The sequence below is a fragment of the Chenopodium album genome, chromosome 18 (genome assembly GCF_948465745.1).
Source record: "Chenopodium album chromosome 18, dcCheAlbu1.1, whole genome shotgun sequence".
NCBI classification, from domain to species: domain Eukaryota; kingdom Viridiplantae; phylum Streptophyta; class Magnoliopsida; order Caryophyllales; family Amaranthaceae; genus Chenopodium; species Chenopodium album.
In genome coordinates this window covers 36,911,131-36,916,291 of record NC_137851.1, presented here as the reverse complement: position 1 = coordinate 36,916,291, position 5,161 = coordinate 36,911,131, and the positions used below count along the sequence as shown (strand labels likewise).

General features: G+C 29.5%; 1 long non-coding RNA gene across 1 annotated transcript; it reads right to left on the bottom strand.

Annotated features, from left to right (window-relative positions):
- Positions 1-300: 300 nt before the first annotated feature.
- LOC145590829 (uncharacterized) lies at positions 301-2,679 on the bottom strand. The gene is made up of 4 exons (XR_014102174.1): positions 2,529-2,679; positions 2,227-2,307; positions 1,980-2,107; positions 301-935 (listed from the first exon to the last, which is right to left on the bottom strand). It is a non-coding gene; the product is annotated as an uncharacterized LOC145590829 (long non-coding RNA).
- Between the last annotated feature and the right edge of the window lie 2,482 nt (positions 2,680-5,161).

Sequence of the window (5,161 nt, the reverse complement as noted above, 5' to 3'; positions counted from 1 at the left end):
TTAAAGGTCACTACATACTAAAATAAGGTAACTTTATCTAAATTGACGGCATTTACATAGAGTCACTATATATAAACTTAGGGTAATTATATCAATTTGACCCCATTTACCTATTAGTCACTATATATAAAATTAAGGTAATTATATCAAGTTATATTAATTTTGACGATATTTACATAGAGGTCACTAAAAAATACATAAAAATAAGGTAATAATATCAATTTTGACGACGCTTGCAATGAGGTCACAATATATAAAAATAAGGTAACAATATCAATTTTGACAACGCTTGCACAGAGGTCACTATATATAAAAATAAGGTAACTTTATCAAATTTGACGACATTTACACAAAGGTCACTATATATAATAATTAGGTAACTATATACATTAATGTCACTATCTACAAGATAAGATAGTTACATCAATTTTGATCACATTTACATTAAGGTCACTATGTACAAAAATAGGGTAACTATATCAATTTTGACCATATTCTCCTAGAAGTCACTATTATACAAAAATAGGGTAACTATATCAATTTTGACCACAATTACATAAAGGTCACTACATACAAAACCAAGATAACTATATCAATTTTGATGGTAACCTCCAACCATAGTCAAGCAACACCCAATCTACAAGCCACTTGGAATCCATACCTTGCTGTCGCAGCTTCTGCATCCTCTATCCTCCAAGATAACTATTCTGCATCCTTTGCCTTCTCATTACAAGCAACAACACCAAGGCCCACATATTTGCTGCCCAAATGCGCATCCACATTCACCTTTGTGCCACCCACAGTAGGTCGAATCCGTGCTACAACCATAGAGAAACCGGCTTACAAACACCTTCTTAGTATACAGGCTATAATCAGCAACAAGCTTAGTAAAACCCACAGTTGTTTGGACAGCGTTGTGCAGCAAGTTCTCGTGCCTTTCCATGTTCATGCAGTACAATTTAGAAATTTTAAAATTACATAATTAGTTGCAAAACATAATAGACAAATCACATTTTGCACTAAATCATCAAAAACTGAAAAAATCGCAAAAAACTGATAAATGAAGCAAAAAAATTACTGGCTATTTAATAAAAGAAATCAAATACAGAGGCAGTAAAATAATCGAAAATTGCTAACCAAAAGCTTATTGTATCAAACTGCAAAACAACTTTCAAATTTATATGATGTGACTTGTGACTTTTTGCTTGCATTCAATTTTGAATCAAGAATTGAATATATTTCAGTGACAAAGATAAAAATAAAATACGTCGTCTGAAATATATGGAGACAGCTTAAAAGCATTCAAATTAGAGCAAATGTACAATTCTTCAGTAATGCAAGTACTTATATCAAAATATACAAATAACAATATTTACGACATTTACACAGAGGTCATTATATAAAAAAAAAAGTCACTGTATATAGAAATGGGGTCACTATATCAGTAGTTACTATAAATATCAAGATAAGGTAATTACTACGGAGTATATAAAAAAAAGGGTCACTATAAATAAAAATAAGGTAATCATATTAATTTTGATTACATTTCAAGAAGAACACTACATGTAAGCGGTAAACCTATGTAGGATTCGAACTCACAACATGTGTAATGCAAGTACACAATGCTCGACCAATTTAGCTAATAGGCTTCTAGCACACAAAAGAAATAAAACTATCTACTCATATTATTGCACGAAATCAAAAGCAATAAAGCAATTTCTCCAGTTTCAACAACAACTGCCTTTGAATTTTCATTCCACAATCATCAAAATCAGCAAATATCTAATAGAATATAGCAAAATAATTTGGCACTCATTTTTACACATTTTTTTTCACATGCAATTGCATACCAGATTCATCCAAATAAACACAAATGCCACAAATATCACAAATCAATCAATTTGATTACAAACGGAGAGACAATCAAATTAGATCTTACAAAAAAAAACGTATTTTCAATCAAAATATAAAGACATTACCACTGTCGCCGATTAAAAGGAGTTTGATGAGATAATCATAATTAGAGCGAGCTCTCAAAGAAGGAACAACCGTTAATTAAACACTTCCAAAAACTCTAGAAAAGTGGTGCTTTCAATCAAATATTCTCCTGCAGTTGAAATACAATAAACAACAACATCAAAATAAAAATTGAATAGAGAAACAATTGAATTAAATCGACAGATTCAAGAAAAAAAAAGAAAGAGAAATAAAGGAAATTGAACTAACCTCTACACCTACATTGTTATACCTCCATTGGAAAAGCAATTTCAATCACACTTACCACCATTTTTTCTTCATTTTCACCCCCTAAAAAATTTATAATTAATTCATCAACAATCCACACCATTTCTCCAATTAATTGCAAAGACTCATAGTTCTAACACCTCTAATTTCGTAATCAACACTATATATTCTAGATTTTTTAAAAAAAAAAAAATTCAATCGAAATCACAATCGTATCAATTTGATTTCCCCAAAAAATCGTAGAATATAGCAAATTAAACAAAAATCATAAACGAAAAACTCACTTTTTTAAGCTAACAACGACATCGATGAAGATTGAACCAAATCTCTGTGTATTTTGATGATTTTTAGCATTGATTTTGAGTTGGGAAGGAGAGAGAAGGAGGGAGATGGAGATCGTGAGATGGAGAAGAGAGAAAATAGACTATAAAAATAAAGGAGAGATAATGGATTGTCATAATTCAGGAAACAAAACACTTAAATGCACCAAATCTAATCTAATCCGTTGGATGAAATTTCAATGGTCAAGATCACCTGTTTTTAGTTTTCCGCTTTAGACTTGTTTTCACTTGATTCATTCCCTATAGAACATGCTTTTTTTTAGTTGACATCATTTGACTTTTACATTATTCACATAACATGCTTTGACTCTCGTTTGTAGTTTATAGATACGATAAAACATATTCATGTGGGATCTTGTTTGAATCGTTTATTAATATCCACTTTTTACAATTTTACAATGTTGATAATTAGAGATATTAATTGTTAAAAACATGCGTTGGCAAGCGTGATAATAGAAAGGTGTCAACTAAAAAAAACAGAGAAAGTATATCATGTAGTTTTGAATCCATTTTATTAGAATACGTGCTTTTTAATTGATTAACTAGCACTCCCGTCAAAATAATAATAATAATAATAATACTAATAATAATAATAATAATAATAATAATAATAATAATAATAATAATAATAGTTGATTAACTATCACATATTATTACTATTTTTTTCATTCTCTTGTAATTATTTTGCTAATAAATAAGGTCGATTGCATATTATATTATATAAATTATCGTACCTTTTTTAAAAAAATTAAAGAAGTACAAAGAGGGCGATTTTTGTGTGTTGCCTGCTTGATAATGGACTAAGAGCATGTTCACATTTATTGAACTGAACTGAACTGAACTTATTGGAACTGAACTGAACTGATTGGAGCTGAACTGAACTGAATAGAGCTTAAATGAATACTTTAAGAGAAGGAAATTAGGAGCTGACTGAACTGAACTGAAATTAAACTGATGTGAACAGGCCCTGAGAGGTCAGCTTTAAGTTGTTTCCCCTAATTGATTTTGAACTAGGAGGGTGAAATAATAGTCCTATTTGTGTTGTTTATACAGGACAAAAAAATTGTAAATGCTTTGCTTGATGCATTCGAAGAGATTTAAAAAATTTTAATTGATCAAGACGCTTCTATGAATAAATGCCTTACTTGATGCAGTGTATGGGTGAAAAAAAACCTCATAGAATTCTAATCGATCATGATGTTGAAATGAGGAAAGCTTTAAGATGTTGTGTCACGTATGGATTTATATTTATTTTTTCTACTATTGGAGTGAATATAGTATCGCTGAGTTGTAAATTGTTCTATTCAATAACAACAACATATCATTAAAGGGATACAAAGTACATAATAATATAAGATAACTGTATACATAAGGTTTATAGTGGAGTACATAGTGTAATGCTGTAACAACGTTTTAGACTATTGAAATCCACAATAATACCATTGTAATAATAAATCATGTGTATAGAATTAGAAACAATAAATATGTAAAAAGTTGATGAGAAATTAACTAATTTAACTGTTCATTAATTTAATTATTGAATTGGTGATGCGAAGTTAACTAATTCACTTGCCAACCTTAAAGAACATATGCACGCTGTAACAACTAAGAACTTAACGATAGTTATATGTTATATATATCTTAATATTTTAGAACTTTGCAGTAAAAACTGAGAACTTAACAATAGTTAAATGTTATATCAAATTATAAAACTTCCCTGCATTGCATTTCAAACAATTAACCACGGGCAACGTACGTAGTAAGCGTTACTTGCTGCAATAAGAAGTAACAACTTGTGACGTAAATGTTAAAATGTGCTATACTCTAATTTAGGCTAATATGATAGAATGGTAAGAGTTAACTTAACATTAAAGCAAGATATGCTATATAACAGTTTTATAAAACAAATAAGATAAGTTATTTACCTTATTTGATAAATTGAACTTAATTATATCAAAGCATTATAATTAGGAAATTTTGCGAAGAACTACCATATAAATGACGAGTTTTGAGAACAACTACCATTTAAAACTTTTTTTTTGAAAAAGCTACCACAAAAACATAAAGAAGTTTGAGTAGCACTACCTTATCAAGTTTTCCGGCTAGAATTTCTTGTTGTGTGTAAATAAAAAAGGGTTTGCAATGAGTGTACTTAACAATTATTCGTCGACCTTTTATCAGGACGCTAATTGACTTTCAATATCTTGTTTAAATTCAAGATCTTGTTTCAATAAAACCACAAATACTACCATACATAATCCATGATCACCAAACTAGCATTCATATGTTTACAGGAGTGGGCCAGTGTACATATCACCTTTTTTTTATTTCATTTTTGCATATAAATGTTTAGAAGCTTCACATACATATGCTTTCATTGAGTCAAAAATATATACAACTGTATACTACAAGGGTTTCGTTAAAGGTCTCTAGGGTACTACTAGAAAACATATTTATAATGTTCAACTGTATAATAAAAGGGTTTCTCTAAAGGTTCCTAGGGTACTACTACTAGGGAGTCAAGGGTATTTTGTTTATCTTTTTTAAAAAGATTATCTAAAATAACTTGAAAAGTT